At 35.8% G+C, this 18,039-nt stretch overlaps 1 protein-coding gene across 1 annotated transcript in view; it reads right to left on the reverse strand.

The window, feature by feature from the left end:
• The window catches only part of WDR72 (WD repeat domain 72), a 197,279-nt gene that overhangs the window by 90,596 nt on the left and 88,644 nt on the right, over positions 1-18,039 (reverse strand). The window lies entirely within an intron of this gene.

The raw sequence follows: 18,039 nt of genomic DNA on the forward strand, positions 1-18,039 counted from the left end.
TAACAAGAATGGTCTCTCCAAACCTGTCTAAAATTTTACTTAATTTTTTTTTTAAATTGGAAGTAACCTAAATATTAAGCAATATCAAATTGCTTTTATTTTTTTAAAGACTCACCTTGTGGACTTGCACTCGTTCTTTCTCTGCCTAAAATGACTTTGCCCTAAACATTGGCATGGTGGGCTCCCGCACTGCCGTGAGGTTCCTGTTCCTTTATCAGGCCTTCCTAAAATACCTTGTCCCCTCATGCCAACCTAGTACACTCCATTCTCTTCCTTGCTTTTTTGTTTCTTCCTAGTACTTACATTATATAAAATATTTACTTGTTTACTGTAAATTCTCTAACAGCATTCAAACTGCTCTAACAGTTTTGCATATTGCTTTGTTCCCAGTCCTATAAAATAATGCTGCTATACAGCATTATTAAGGGGCTCAATAAATATTTGTTGAATGAACAATTAATATAAATATATATGGAATACCATTCAAGTATTTTGAAATAATGGTGTAAAACTATATTTATTGGGAAAATATGTTCTATAAGGCAGAAAAGTAATCCCCTTTTAATAAAACCATGTGTGTATGAATGTATAGGTATTTTTACATATTGACATATATAAATTATATATATAATATATACATATATATTCATAAAAGACATGCACTAAAATGTGAACAACAGTTAATTAGAAAGAGAGGGTTAAAATAATCTCTATACTTTAGAGTTTTTTTGTTTGGGGATTTTTTTGCAGTAATGACATGTATTTTATAATCGTAAAAAAGAAAATTTAAAAAACAAACCATTGCCCAGCTGGGCATGGCTCAGGGGTTGAGCATCAACCTGTGATCCACAAGATTGCAGTTCGATTCCCGGTCAGGGCACATGCAGGAGGCAGCTGATCAATGACTCTCTCATCATTGATGTTTCAAGTCTCTCTCCCTCTCCCTTCCTCTCTCTAAAATCAATAAAGATATATTTAAAAAACAAAACAAAACAACAAAAAAAATTAAAAAATTTAAAGATAAAAAAATGGGGATAAACTAAAAAAAAAAACATTTTTCAACCAATAAGATAAGGTTTGTACAATTATTAATAAATAATTTCTGCAAATCAAAAATAAAAACTATACAGACTGAAAAGTAGGCAAATAGAATTGATAGCAAGTCAAAGAATAGCATTCAAATTAAATATGAAAACATGTTTAAAACCAGTAGTATCAAGAAGCGAAATTAAGATAGTAATACCATTCATTTCCTATTAATTTAGTAAAAAGAGTTGCTTACATTATCTTATTATGTAATGTTCAATACATATAAATTGATTTATAAGCAATGCATTTAGCCCTCCTATGCACTTCTACTTCCCCAAAGCTATAATCTTCTCTGGCCATAGCAGCTAGACCTCCTCAATTATTGGGCCAATGAAGATCATAGCAGTGACTCTAGAAATACGACACATTGCCTGGTCAGGTTTCATCTTATTTTGTAGTCCACATGGCCACAATAGGCCCATGGCACTACTGTCAACAAATCTGTACTGAAATATGGTCACCTGAAGCCTAAGGAGCAACTGGACATTTTACATTCCTTTCAAATCATACGTGCTCTTCCAAATTTATTTAACACACTATAATGTTGTTTCCCATTTAGAAACAATTCTATTAGATTATAAGTATAAAATGTTATATATTTTATATACTAAAATAATTAAATATTATATTTCTAGCCTGTCATTGAATTTTTTTCTTTTAAAAAACAGAAAAAAATTATAACTATATTGTTAAAGTTATGTCATCAAAAGACTTTAAAAAGAATACTTATGATTATTTTGACATAAGTAACAAAGAACAACAATAAGTGCCTATAATGTTAATTCTTAGGTTCTTATACATTATAGATTGGGCATATACAATATTTAGTAATGTTTAGCAAAGGGTATGGTAAATCTTATGCTTATTTATATTTATGTTACCTATATACAAAATATTCCTCGGACAAGATTTCTATTAAGAGTCCTGCTAAATCATGACTGAATTATGTTCTGCAAAAATATGAATATAATTATATTACTTTTAGAATGATAAAGTATATCTAAACCATCATTATGACAGAAATATTTTAGAAGCATTCATCAATCTAGTTATAATAAAAAATAGCCTAGAACAAATTATTAAATATGAAATATATTTCACTTAATGTTTGTCACTGCAAATACTTGAGACATATACTCTGATTAACTAATGTCACCCCAGTAAATTTAATTAAAAATTTTTAATGTAAGGGTTAAGTATAAATTGTATTCGTTCACATGTTACTTATAGAATGCTCTCTGAATGCCTGGTGGATAATTCCCTACAATGTGCTCTCCAGGCGTTGCAGGCATAGAGAAGGTGCTGGTATTTTACCCCGGAATCACATCACTTTTACTCCTGCTCTCTGAAGTTCCAGGCTGAGGTAAGAGGGGAGGTCTGTTTACAATCTGGAGAGCTAGTGGGGAACAGGGAAGGACAATCTTCCATTCCAAGCCCTGAACTTCAGGGAGGCTGGGAGTAAAATGGTGCTGACGGACCTACATGTGAATGCCGTAAGCAGCAGCTGGGCAGCAGGGAGAGGCACACAGAGCTGGGCATGTCTGGGGTACGCAGGCTTTGGGGAGAGCTGCCGAGTCAGAAAGTCAGCAAGGAGCATCCCACATGGCCAGCGTGCAGACATTATTCCTCCACTCCCCGCGAGCTTCAAGAGTAAATGCCCAGGAAAACTGAAGTTAACAGAAAATCCAAACTCTCAACAAGCCGATATACATAAAATAAGGAAAAGCAAAAAGACGCAAAAGTTTGAAGGAAAAAATGTAATAGGTCTGAAGGCGTAAGTCTAACACCTTTATAAAAAGAAAAGCCTATTTATTTCTTTCATCCTGTGTTCAGCTTGTGCCTTTCCTGCTCTGCCTGACTCAGAAAGACAAAGTGGGTAAGCAAGGCTGGTTTCACCCCTGCTTTTGGAGGTACAGATGACTAACAAACAACATGTTCTAATAAAACTTCTCTCTGAAAACACAGTGGATTCCCCCACTGAGTTTGTTGTAAAGGATTTGACCTCCCCAAGCTATCACAACCACAAAATACATGTGGTAAAACTGTTGCTTAAAACTACCTTCATCTTTTCACTTTTGTGATTTTGTGCAGTAATACCTAGTAAAAATATTTAGATATTAAGTGAGAAAACACTTAATATCTAAATATTAATAATATTTAGATTAATAATATTGTATTAATAATAATAGCTGCAAAAACATTTTAGATATTTAGTTATGTTAGAGTTGAGAAATTATCTAACCTAATACCTTTCCCTTTAAACTAGGGCAAGTGAGGAACAGAGAAGTAACTTGTTCAAAATTACCCATTTGGTAAATAGCCAAGTCACGATTCCAAGTCTATTTTTTTCTGACTCTCCTTCAGGTGACATTATCCACTCAAATTTTTCAAAGGCTGGAATAATGTTTCTTATTTGTCATGTCTAAGATATATAAGGAGTCCTCATTAGCTAAGCATTCATTTCATGAAACACCATATTCACTGAGATGTATAAAGAAGAGTCATCATTATATGAAAATATTCACTAATGAGCTGATTACATATAAAATTAGTACCCAAACCCTCCTCCCTTTCTAACATAAAGGCCCATCCCCATTCATTAGTCAGGTTCTGACTGATTATTAGATGGTGCAATCCAAGTGCACAGGAGATAGCAAATAACTGTTAAAGATGCAGAATTGCACTACATCCAAACGGTGATATCAGAACTACCTGAGTCGTAGCCAATGCCACTGACCAACAAGGACCCAGGAAAAAGACTAGTTAACTGGAGAAGAAAACATTAATTCAGATGCTTTAAATGAAAAATCTGTGCATTAAAACTTTGCAAAAATCAAATTAAATCTGGAGGAATAGATTTTTCCAATTGGCTCTGTTGCCACATTTTCTATAGCTTATAAATCATAAAGATTGTCATTAATATTATAAATTATATAGAAAATGCAGCTTTGAGATCAAATCATTTTAAGCATACTGTCCAATCTCCTCCATTAGGTAATTACACATTTAAAATCTGCCACCAGAGAGCTTATAATGCTCAAAACTAAACTTAAGACAAAGTTAGTCATTAATCCTTAGGAAATGCTAATGGAGTAGTTTTCGGGTCAGTTTTCATAGTAACTCTGATAGAGGCTATTGAGATACGGGTTTGTATTTTTCCAGAGCAACTGTACTTCTTTTTCAGCTTCTGTATTTCAGGCAATAACTATCAGAAACATTTCTATTTTACATTAGTGACTCAAATTTAATTTATTAGTGTAAAACATTATCGCTATACTTTATTCTGCTATTAAAACAGAATGCCCCTCACACAGAAAAAGAGAGATATGGGTTTATGTTCTTGTACACAATCACACAGTAACAAACAACTGGTAGAGCCAAGATTCAAACCCGTCATTTTACCTCCAAGTTTATGTTTTAACCATCCCTTCTGGTTTTTTCTTAACACCTTTATTGAAGTGCCATTTGCTTACAATAACATTCATCTGTTGTAAGAGTTGAGTTCAATGACTTTTAGTAAATTTACAGAATTGTACAATGATCACCATAATCTGGTTTTATAATATTTTCACCCCCAAAAGAAACATTGTGACCATTTGCTGCCTGTCCCTATTTCTATCCCCCTTCCCAGGCAGCCATTAATCTACTTTCTGTCTCTATGAATTTTCCTTTTCTGGACATTTTATAGAAATGGAATCATTCAATATGGCCTTTTCCAACTGGCTTCTTTCACTGAAGCATTGTTTTTGAGACTCATGTTGTAGTACCTATCAATATTATATTCTTTTTTATGGCTGCATGCCTATTAACTTTATACTGGACAAATGATTTTACAATTGAAGAGAAATAAAAATGTTTTAACATGTTCACTTGAAATATTTATGCTAGTGAAAATATCTCCTTTGCACATTTCTTTGCTTCCACATTTTCACCATTTGAGTCTAGGGACATGTATCATTGTAATGTGGCCCTTCTCACAACATGTTTACATGTTGTCTGCCTCAACCTCAACCTGCACAGCACGGTCAGAGTAATCCAGGTTTTTTAAAAAGTGCTTTGAGCTATTACTTTTAGATCCTCAAAAGTTCCCAAATGCCTGTAGAATGAAGCCCAGTTCCAGTGGGCTGGCACACCCAGATGTCCAGTGAGGCCCTTTCTCCCTTTCTTGCATGAGCTTACTACCTCTCCCCCTTCCTTTGGTCCGATTTTTCTAACTGACCCTCCATCGAGCTTGCCTGAGCCCCGCGCGAGCCTTGGCCTCTGCTTGTTCCCGTAATAGCACCTTCTCTTCCCAGGCGCTAGCCCCATCCAGCCTCCTGGAGTTGGCATCTTCACCCACTCTAGTCCCATACTGTCTCTCCTCTCAGCGCTTCAGCAATTCCCTTGTAGCCTTAGTCATGAATATTTATATGTGTGAAACTTTAATCTTCCCCAAGGGGTGAAACAGCTTCAATCCAGGAATTATATCCCATACCTTCTGGTGTGAGTTGAGAGCAGGATTCATGTCCAATTCTTTTGGCTACTTCTCGAGTCAATTATTTTACAAATAGCAATATTTTTTTTAAAAAAAATTTATTTCCTACTAAACCAGGAAAACAAATAGCACTGACTCACTAATGAAAGCAATTTGTTTCCCTCTAAGACAAAAAGTAAATAAAGTAAACTTCAGCTTCACTGTCACCACTTCAGCAACAAAAAGCTAGGAGTAATTCTTAAGATATGTGTGTCCAACCTCTTACTATAACATCTGAGAGTCTTTTTTTAGGGGTGAGATGAAAAGAGTTCAGCACCACAGCGGGGGCTCTCTAAGGGCAGATCCATCACTGCCGGATACTCTTGGTGCCTCAGCAAAGTAAGAGGCAGGTGCTCAGGTCTAATTTTTCAGTCTAGCAGGGCCCTCATTTCCTTCCATTCAGACAACAGAGGGTTACCCCGAAACAGAAAAATGCTACAAGGAACCATGACATTTCTACTCCATTGCAACACTCCATGGCAAAAGCTTATTTAAACATGGCCCTGGAAGTCAGGAAAAGTGACATTTAGTCACTGGTACAACAAAGTGTGATCAGGACTTTATATTGTCTCCCCATCACATTCTCTGTTTGCCAATGCTTTTCACCAAATTACAGGGAAACATACCGAAAAGCCAGAACAGTTTTCTAACTTTATATTCTCAAGAAGGCATTATTCGTGCTCTAAAATGTGCTTATGAAGCCATGGTTCCTGCAACACCAGCCTCCTCGCTGAGAAAGTCTACTCCAACCCCTCACACCCCTGGCAGCATTCTCCCAGTGAACCGGGCTTAAATCCAATATCACTCTTCCCTTCTCTTTTCTCAAATTCTCCCTTTCTTCGATGCCTCTCCCACTAAATGCGAGGACCTTCACATTTTATTAATCATTCAGTCATTCACCTACCCATCAAATGTTTACTAAGCATCTACTATGCGCTGCCTGCTGTGCCCGACGCGAAAGGCTCAGTGGTGAGCAAGACGGAGCCCCTGGAGCATGCAGGTGACGGGCTAGGTCCTGCCACTCGAAGTCGTTCCCCGCCGCCTCTCCTGACTGCAGACTGTGCTTGGCACCGTTGCCTGACTCCTCTGCTGTTCATAGTTTGTCTCGGCCTCCCAGCCTTTTCTGGCTTCTCGGTCTCTGTGTCTCTTCTCACACTGAGAATGCCCTAACACCCAACAGAAAACCCACCCCTAAAGAAAGCGCATCTCCCCAAGGGCCTTAACCTCATAAACCTTTTCTACCCTCCCCTTCCAGTTGTAACCTTGCTTTCCTTCGATGTTTCATGACATGTTAATTTTTCTCCCGTGTTTACCTTTTGTCATCATCATAAGTATCCTTATTTTCATTGACTGCAATCTCTAAAAGGCTGAGCCTGCCTCAATCCCAGTGCGTTACACCAGCAAGAGTTTATTCTGCAAATAGTTCATAAAAGATGAGAACTTTTATAAAAGACTTCATTGAGCCTAAAAGTGCCGGATGAGGCGAGTCACATAACTACTGAGGGTAAACGTCCTGATTTCATGGCTTTCTCTAGTAACTATTAAATCCTGAAACATAATGATTGAAGATGTTATTCCAGGTCTTTTGGAAAAATAACAAATAAAAGCCGGCGCACTTTAAAAAATAATTATTAAGTTTGCTTTTGTTTATGGTAACTTGGGATTCGGCCCTTAGGTGTTGGTTCTGCACATTTCTGTAAACTCATCTCTAACCTCTGTGTGACCAGAGAAATTCACTTAAAAAACTGTCGCCTAAGTGAAAAATAAGTGTCTCACAACACTAGCCCATTTAAGCACCTAATTACAGGGTCAGTGGAGAGGCAGCCTGCTCCGTAACAGATTGCCCGTGTCAGCCGGCCCCGTCCACCCGGAGCTCACTTAGGTGCCTCCGCCCCTGGCTCCTGGTCTATTCGGATGTCACTGCCTTGACTTTGAACTATGTCTCCTCAAAATCTTATTGATGCAGAAGTCAGGGCAATTTGGTAAAGAACAAAAGTGTTCTATAAGTCAGCCATTTTTTCCATAAGACATAAATGAAAACCACTGTTTTCTATTTCTTCTCTGAACACACCTGTGCTTAAAATCATAGGGCACTTTTCTGGTTCTCTTCAAAATTCTTTGAAATGGAAAAGAAAAGGGTGAATAGGGATATACTTTTAAAATGTTGGTTAAATTGTTCAACTGTGCCCCACCATCAAGGTTGTTTCCATTTACACTTCAACCAATAGTGAATGTATATGCTATTTTGTTATACCACTAAAGAGTTCAGCATTTTAAAAATATTTATTAATCTAATAATAGAAAATTTGGATTGATGTGCTTTAGTGAGAAAACCTCAATGACGGTTTGTATTTTTCTGTGATGTAAGTATTAATCTTTGCCTGATTTCCCATTATACTATTTATTTTTTCCTAATCAATTTGTAAGAGCCCTTTTGTATGTAAGAATATTAATCCTGCATTGAATATATTGTAAATAATTTCCAAGTCTCATTAAGCTTTAAATTTATAGGTTGGGGCTTGCAATAAAATTGAAAAAATTTTTTAAGAGTAAAAATTATATTTTTTCATTTTATCTTTTAGAAATTTTGCCACTCGTAGGCCCTTCACAACCCAATTAGTAAAAATATCACTATATATTTTCTTCTAGTAATCTATCTTTCTATATTTAAAGCTTTTATTCATCTGAAGTTTATTGTTGTTAAAGGTAGAAAGAAAGGGTATTATTTTATATTTTTTCCAAAAACTTACACTCAATTATACAAAGCAACTTATTAACTTTTTTTTGGTAGAATTTTAAGTGCCATCTTTCTCCTAAGAGAAAATTATGATTTATATGCATGCTCCTTCCTGGACTCTCTTATTCTTTTTCATTTATCTGTTAGTCTGTTTTGAACGTCTATGCATTCCAATGTGGACAGATAGATAGATAAATATAGATCGATAGATAATGTTTGACATCTGAGAAGAAAGTCTCACGTTCATCATTACTTTTGTTCCTAATTTTCCTTAGCTCATTTTATACATTTATTTTTCCAGAAGAATTTTCTAATCAACTCATCAAGTTTCCAAAAACATACCAAGGAGTTTTTGAAAGTTACTGTTATTAAATGTATAGATTTGTAACTATGTTAATTTTTAAAATACTGGGGTTGCATTATATTATTAAATCAAGATATTTTTCATGTCTTTTAGTAATTTTTAAACATGTTTTGATATGGGTGTTACATATTTCTTATTAAATGTATCACTGTTTGTTTTCTATTTTTTATACTATTATAAAGAGAATTTTTATATTAATTGTATTTTCAAACTAGTGGGGTTTTTTTTTTGTATTATTATATGAGTTTTGGTTTCAGCACCTCCATGCTTCTCTTCATTTTTTTAAAATTAGGTTTTCTGTACTATTCACATTTTTATATAGAGTATCCATCATTATGTATTTAAATAAAGGTAATTTCACCCACTTCCCATCCTTATTTTATTTTCCTTAACTTCTGGCATTTGTTAAAACATTCAAAAAAAGGTTCAATAATAGTAGGAATGGTATATTTTTTATAAATTAAATCAACATGATTATTGCTGTTTTTTAAATTTAAAATCATTTGATGTATATGTTTTCCTAATATTTGGTAAGTTGGAAGGGTTTCCTAAGTCCATGTACATGATTAGCCACCCCTCTTTAATCCCTGGTCATTTAAATTAGATTTATATAATAGTATCAGGTAAATGAAAGAATACTGGGTCCATTTTAACAGCGTAAACTAGTAACGATTGCATATTAACATATACTTCTAACTAGCTCCCCCCATCAAAGATTTCTGAGTGAGAAAACCCAGACAGTATTTATTGGAAGCTGGGAGTATTTATTGGAAGTTTGGTTAAAAATCTAACCAGGGTAATCTGTGTGTACTGATACAGAAGGGTGTGCACCAAATATCTCTCACTTAGCAAAGCAACTTGTGGAACAGTATCTATAATATAATCTCACTTCTGTATGACAAAGGAATGTGTACATAGGCACACAGACCTATGCACGCGCCTCTATTCTGTGGTCTAGAAAGCACATCAACAGCATCGTAATAATGGAGCCTAACGCAAGGGCAATGGTTTGAAGAGTGAGAGAGGTTTGTTTACTCTCCATAAATGTCAGGGTCCTCCCTGTACTGTCAAGCACTCATTTCCTAAAATTCAGCCTTGATCCATTAGTGATACATGAAAACCAATACTGCTACATCGTATTTTGGAAAGTCTTAAGTTACTACATAAACCATATACCTGAAAAGTCAAATTACTGTATATATTACTGACATGATGTCCAGGAAAAGAAAATGCTTTTATATTTTCCCCCCTCAAATATATCAAGACATGCCATCTACTTTAACTGATTTAATACACAGAACCACATAAAAATTTCATGGAAAGTACAACTTAAATGCTATTTTACCTATCTACCTCCTTGTCTCTGAAGGCTGTTTACCATTGGGATTCAACTTATTCTGGGAACTCTGCTCCCTCCCTTAGAATACACATTTCCATTAGCTGATGGAGGACCCCACACTGGTTTACCCTCTTTCCAGACACACCAGTCATTTTTCTAACGAGACACACACTCCTGATGAGCGAGCTCCTGGGTTGTCTGCTGCTTTGCCCTTTGGCTGATTACAAGGTAAAAAAAGACAAGTTAGAGAGAATTGTTAATTCATGTAATGACAAATTAACATTTATGCAGTGCTAAAACCTTTCACATAATTTCACTTGAAAATTATTTGGTGTAAAAATTCAAACTCGGAGCTAAACCAGGTATTACACTCAAGGACTCTTTGACTTATGAATATTAACGACATGGGGTATAATGCATGTTAGGTCTCCATATCAGCAGTTAATTAATTGATTGATTAACTCCATGTTTATTGAGTACAAAATTTTAATTCAGCAGCCAAGCAATCCCTCAAAGTGCAGAAACAATGTTACTAGGATTTCTTTCTTTCTTTCTGAAATGCCTTCCTCTACCTATCCTTGAAAAGACGCTAAAGCTCCGCTCTTGCCTTCAAAGCTGAAGTTCCTCATTGTTTTGAAGTGCAAAGTGCTATGGTTTCTGAAATAGATTCGAGGTAGCTCGGGAAATGCTTCCCAGAAAACTGCCTTTGGAATAAGCAAACACGGTTCTGAGAACCGTTCAAAATAAAAGTGGCTGGTGGAGGAGAGGCCAACTCTGGTCTGGAGCCTTCTAGCTCCTCACAGATCTGGTTTTAGAGAACGTTTGCATAAATGGAAAGCTGAAACACGTGCGTGTTTGTGTACAGAGAGAAAATAACACTTCAACAATTTATTAATTTTCATGATTTAAACTAAAATGTCTAAACTTTAATTAAAATGACATTTCCATGAAGCATTATAATAACACATCATTTAATTTTAAATATGCAAACTAAATGTATGAAGGAATACTCTACCATTAAAAATGCATACAGTAACAAACTTTGAGTACACTCCCTTGTGAGAACACACTCAAGTGTGTTATGCTTAATTATAAACACTAAGTTAGTATTGCTTTCTCTATATAATTATTTAGGGGATAATTTTAAGTCATGAAATGAAGCAGACCTTGAAGTAAACGCAAATATTTGAGGAAATTAGTATCCACTTGCTTACTGACTTTTACTCATTTTATAAGGGCGGGGCTGTTTTAAAGCAGACACAAACATAAACTGAAAACAAAACCTGAACCTTCCGTATATAATTGGAAATGTGAAATAAGATTTATTTTACCATGTCTGTGCTTGCAATTAGGAAATTCTTTCCTTTAATCTATCTTTTCTCAGTGCTATATACTTTATCTTAAGATATTTTTATGGAGAAAAAAAAAAACTCTGGGTGTTCAAAAGAGCTCATTTATATTTCTCCATGGCAATTTTATCTTCATTGACAGAAACCAGTAACTATTTTTAAAAGGACTTTTTTTTTATTGATTGACTCCATGAAAAAGATCTACAAAGGGCTTTGCTCATATTGCACCAAATACATTTCAACATTTATAACAAATGACTTAATTTCATAGAAAACGATGAGCAGGTAGGGATATACCGCTTACGAAACGCGTCTATCTTACAAAGATATGAAAAACCATTGGTGGAGCGACAGGAATGGACAGATATCCCAACAATGCATAAATCAAACAAGGTGTAAATGAGAGTGCCAGCCATTCATTGCTAGACCCACTGAGCCCAAGGGTTGCTGGAGATAGTTGTTGGTAGCAAAAACTGCGACCCTCCAAAGGGCCCGTGGAAAGCAGTGTGATTGGCAGCACAAATAGAAGACAAGAGAAAGCCTTCATCCTGCAGCTGACGCACAGGAAGAACATGGCGAGCTGAGTTTACAGCAGAGGCGACACTACCAAGCTAATGGCACAGCAATCACGGCCCCCGCAGCCCCGGCTCCAGCGGGCGTCCACTTTCAGCTAAGTGTTAGAGTACCTTTTGCTTTCTCTCCCCACTGCAGGGGTAAAACAACCTACTGGGGGAAACCCTCTGACTGGTAAGAAATTACTATATTGGATACTTTTTGTTTTCTTTCAGCAATAACTTTACTGTGTGTTCTTGCTATCATTACCAATTAAAGTGGAGCCTGCTCCAGCGAAGTCTATCTAACTGTATATCAGTCCCGACGCTCCAATTGCTTTGGCAAGTATCACAGGGTCAAGAGGCTCCTTTGACCTTTATCATCTAAGTCTTTCTGACCACTCACTATTTAAAGCAATCTCAGCCGAACAGATGGACACTTTCTGCTACCCCATAAAGCTTAGAATATAAAGATAAATGAAATTGTCTTTCAGGCTTCAAACTGGTTTATGGGTGTAAAATATTGTTCGTGTATCCTACAAAATCTCCAGTTTTAATTGCACACTCTGACTTTGGCTAATGAACAAAATTGTTTTCTTCTTTCATAATTAATTGTAGGTTTTGATTTTTAATATTGAGGAATAAGGAAGTCTTGCAAAGCAGGACTGTGTGTTACTTGGTTACATTTTCATTATTATTATCATAGCCCATGTAAAGTGCAGGGTTTACTTTTTGTTACTATGCAATGATACTATTGCATAGGTTTTTCAATTTTATTTATGGTGCATCAAGAAAGTTATAATTTATACAAAAAACTAAGACTGTAAGTTTCGGATGAAGCAAAAATGAAGATTTTAATGTGGCTTAGACATAAATTTTTCTCTTATGTATGACATTCACCTGCTAGAAGGAGATTCTAGGATATTTATATCTGAATGTGAAAGGAAAGTGTTTAAGTGTCCAGTTTATACTTTACTAATCTCTGTGTGTTAGTATATCATCATGGTTATTTCGAAATTTTTAGTTTAACCTAAAGTAGAAGATGCATAATTTTTCTTCCCTTCAGCTAAAGTCTCCTTTAAATAAAGTAACTGTATAATTTATTGTTGCAATCAGGCCACTTTTGAGAGTGGAATAGTGCACTACTAATAATTACATTAGAATGATAGTCATGTACAATAACTGTCCCAGGGAAGCTGGATGTATGGTAACTCTATCTTAAAGGAATATGGCAACGAGTATGCTTATTTTTAAAAATTGATTTTTCTGTATCACTCTTGAAATGTGACTATTTTTCTGTAAATCACAATTATAATTCTACAAGTCTATTTCTTAAATGACTAAAAAAAGAATTTTTTTTAGCTTTCAGGTTCGATATGTTTAGTTCTAATTCTTAAAACTTTTAATAGAACTAAATGAAAAAGATAAGCAAAGCTCCAAAGAGAATATTACAAAACATTTAAAACTTTATATTTCTATATTTTGTGCTTATAAAGGCCATGTAACTAGCATTCTGCTATGGTATTTCCAAAATATTCTCTCCTCAATCAACTAGATTTCTGTAAGGCAAACAGATTTGGTTGCAGGCAAGTGAGAAACAACAGGTGTAACTGCTTTAGAGTTAAACAAACCACTCACTACTTTTGGAAGAACTTACAAGTTCAGGGAGAGAGGGCAGAGTAGAGGAACAGAAAGAGGTAAACAAAATTACCAATAGGTCAGAAGGAAGGTTTCTGGGCACCCTGGACTGAGAACTGGCTACCAAACTAGAAACAAAGTTCAGGGACCCTTTCAGGACATTTGGTCCTGTCCAAAACTCCATGGAGACATTGGATCAATGCCAAAAGGAATTTGTTCCCAGCTAAAATATCCATGAGCATATTTGGTCCATGACAAATGGTCCTTAATATTTGGTCTGCGAGAAACATCCACACTTAGAAAACATCCTTGGGTTCAAATAGCCCATAATGTTTATTTATACTTTTGGTTTACAGGATTAATACATTACAAATTCTGTGTTTTATTGGTCCAATAATTGTGTTGTGGCTGTATTGCCAATAATAACCATTCTTGTCTCAGTAGACTAGCTGAAAATCTTTGTGGGGTGGACCAAATATCCCTGTGGACGAGTTGGACAGGACCAAATGTCCACTAATTGTTAGAGACAAATGCATTCTCCCCAACAAAGAAGAAGTATGTCCCCACCTTCTAAAAAGAGATAAAAATCAAATACCACCTTTAAAGTTTCAGGGTTTTATAACTAATTCTGAAAAACAAATATACAACACAATCTTCTTTCCATGAGATGATATATCAGAGTGACAGAAATCAACTTCAGGGAAAGGCTCTGAGAGAGTCCAGAAGAAGAAATGGCAAGGTGAGGTATGGCCAAATAGGAATTACAGAAAATAATTCACAAACCAGATGCTATGGACTGAATGTGTTGTCCCCAAATCCATGTTAAAACCCTGATCTCAATGTGATGGTACTCAGAGGTGGGAACTTTGAGAGGTAGTTATGAAGATGGAGCCCTCATGAATGGGATTAATACCCCTATTAGAAGAGGCCAGAGAGCCAGAAAGCTCTTCCTCTGCCATGTAAGGATACAATAAAAAGCCCTGCAACCATGAAGAGGGCCCTCACCAAACACCAAATTGTCTATCACCTTGATCTTGGACTTCCCAAACTTGAGAACTGAGAAATACATTTCTTTTATATAAGCCACCCAGTCTACAGTATTTTGTTATAACATCCCAAGCTAAGATTAAAAATAAAAATAAAAATCTAGAAATAAATAAAGGTCTTTGCTGATAAACTTATTTAACATTCTACTGAAGCAAAAAATTTCCTCCAAAATGTAGGGCACCAGCAGAACTGGAGACACTAGAGGAAAGATTCTTCTACAATGGTACAAAGCTATGGTGAGAACTCCATCAGGATGCTGGATAAATCTGGCTGTATCTCAGAAACAAAATGTGCAGGGGTGGAACCATTCCTGCACACAGAAAGACTAAAACATAATATGACTCAGTCTGGAAACTTGAAAAGACATGTTTCATTATTATAAAATCATAATAATATAAAACATGAAATGTTAATTCAGGCACACATTTCTGAATTATTTAAGAGACTGAAGATATTTATATACACTCATAGATTTTTTAAAAAATTAGTAAGATAAACAAAGGGCATTTGAATGAGATACTTAAATATAGATAAATGGCCTTTGCTATATTGCTTTGCCTTTAATAAATAATACTACTACTTACATCATATTAAAAATACAGATAAACAAAAATAAAATGAAAGTCACCCATAATGACGATATCTAGGAGAGTCTTAACTTTTTGCAGTAGAAATCTGGAAAAAAAAACAGGCTTTTCCACAAAATTTCACAGATTTTTATAGATAACTGGGTCTTAGGAATGAATGTCTGAGTAGTCCTTAGCATATTTACCAAATGTTTCCAGTTCTCTATCTTTCCCCACACATAGTTTTGACTTCATTAGTTTGGTCTCTGTGACTATCAAGAGCAGAGACCCTCTTCTGACCTCAGACTGGTGCATAGAGCGAGCAAAAAAATAAAGTTTGGCTGAGTTTGCTGTTTTTGCTTTATTTGGGGGATTCTTATCCTAATCGTTATCCTAATCTTGGCCTTATGCTAGTTTATCTTAATCTAGACATGCAACTCAATCTCAATAGATGGATAAATGGATAAGGCAGATTAACTGGAAAGGAAAAAACACTCCTGTGTTTCTTCTTTACTCTTCTCTCTGCCACCATCAGACTCAAACAAAACTCACATGGGCGTGAATTTTACCCCACACATAGCAATTCTCAGAAGCCAGGTAGGGGTCCTACAATTTAACTGAATTCTGACACTATCTACCTGGAGAGAACATCAAATGCCACAGGTTAAGAACTTAATCCCACAAGACTGCCCCAGTTCAGACTTCAAGTGGAAGTCTAGGTTGTTATCTGTGCTTCTGACCAACTGGATATAAATCAGAGGTTCCCACGGCCCTCTCCTCTGGTTCCATCATTTGCTAAAATGGCTCATAGAATTCAGGGAAACATTTTATGTACTAGATTGTCAGTTTATTACAAAGGATAATAAAGGATATGAATGAGCTGCCTGACAAAGAGATATAGGCTTACCTCACTTTACTGAGTTTCACAAATATTGCTTTTTTTTTTTTTTTTTTTTTACAAATTGAAGGTCTGTGGCAATAATGAGACAAGCAAGTATATCGGCACCATTTTCCAACAGCGTTTGCTCATTTCTTGTCTCTGTGTCCCATTTTGGTAATTCTCTCAATATTTCAAACATTTTCATCATTATTGTATTTGTTATGGTAATCTGTGCTCAGAGCTCTGTGATGTTACTATCGTATTTGTTTGGGGGTGCCACAAACCGAGCCCACATAAGACAGTGAACTTAATAAATGCCATGTGTGTTCTGACTACTCCACTGGCCATTCCCTCTCTCTCTGTCTCATGGGGCCTCCCTGTTTGCTGACACAAAATGATATTGAAATTAAGCCAATTAATAACCCTACAAAGGCCTCTGACTGTCTAAGTGAAAGGAAGAGTCGTACGTCTCTCGCTTTTAAAAAAAAAAGCTGAAAATGATTAAGCTTAATGAGGAAGGCATGTCAAAAGCCAAGACAGGCAAAAAATGAGGCCTCTTGTGCCAAACAGTAAAGCTATGAATGCAAAGAAAAAGTTTTGAAGGAAATTAAAAGTGCCACTCCAGTGAACATATAAATGATAATAAAGTGAAACAGGCTTATTGCTGATATGAAGAAAGTTTTAGTAGTCTGGATAGAAGATTAATCCAGTCACAACATTCCCTTAAACCAAAGCCTAATTCAGAGCAAGGCCCTAACTCTCTTCAATTCTATGAGGACTAGAGGGGTGAGAAAGCTTCAAGAGGAAAGGAAAGAAGCTGTCTCCATAATATAAAAGTGCAAGGTGAAGAAGCAAGTGCTGATGTAGAAGCTGTAGCAAGTTATCCAGAAAATCTAGCTAAGATAATAAACAAAGGTGGCTACACTAAACAACAGGTTTTGAATGTGGACCAAACAACCTTATATTGGAAGGGGATGCCATCTAGAACTTTCATATACCATCTAAGATTCTCATAGCTAGAGAGGAAAAGTCAATGCCTGACTTCAAGTCTTCAAAGCTTCAAAGGACAGGCTGACTCTCTTGTTAGAGACTAATGCAGCCGATGACCTGAAGTTGAAGCTAATGGTCATTTATCATTCTGAAAATCCTAGGGCCCTTAAGAATTTTGCTAAACCTACTCTGCCTGTGCTCTATAAATGGAACAAAGCCTGAATGACCGTATACATCTGTATACAAAATGGTTTACTAAATATTTTAAGCCCACTGTGAGACCCACTGCTCAGAAATTTTTTTTAAAAAAAATTACTGCTCATTGACAATGCACCTGGTTACCCAAGAGCTCTGATGGAGACTTATAATGAGATTAATGTTGTTTGCATGCCTGCTAACACAACATCCATTCTGCAGCCCATGGGCCAAAGAGTCACTTTTACTTCCAACTCTTATTATTTACATTTTGTAAGGCCATAGCTGCCATAGACAGTGATTCCTCTGATGGACTTGAGCAAAGTAATTTGAAAACCTTCCAAACTCACCTTTCTAGATAATATTAAGAATATATGCAATTCATGGGACAAGGTAAAAATATCAACATTGAAAGAAGTTGATTCCAACCCTCATGGATGATGGCAAAGTTCAAAAAGAAAGTAACTGCAGATATGGTAGAAACAGCAAGAGAATTAGAAGTAGAAGTGGAGTCTGAAGAAGTGACTGAATTGCTGAAGTCTCATGATAAAAAAATTAACCAGTGAGGAGTTGCTTCTTATGGATGAGCAAAGAAAGTGGTTTTTGAGGTGAAATCTACTCCTTGTGATGATTCTGTGAAAAGTTGAAATGATAGCAAAGGATTTAGAATAGTATATAACTTAGTTGATAAAGTGGTGACAGGATTCAAGAAGACTGATTCCAATTTTGAAAGAAGTTCTGAGTAAAATGCTGTCAAAAAGCATCTTATGATACATAGAAA

This window comes from Miniopterus schreibersii (genome assembly GCF_964146895.1).
Source record: "Miniopterus schreibersii genome assembly, chromosome: 1".
NCBI classification, from domain to species: Eukaryota; Metazoa; Chordata; class Mammalia; order Chiroptera; family Miniopteridae; genus Miniopterus; species Miniopterus schreibersii.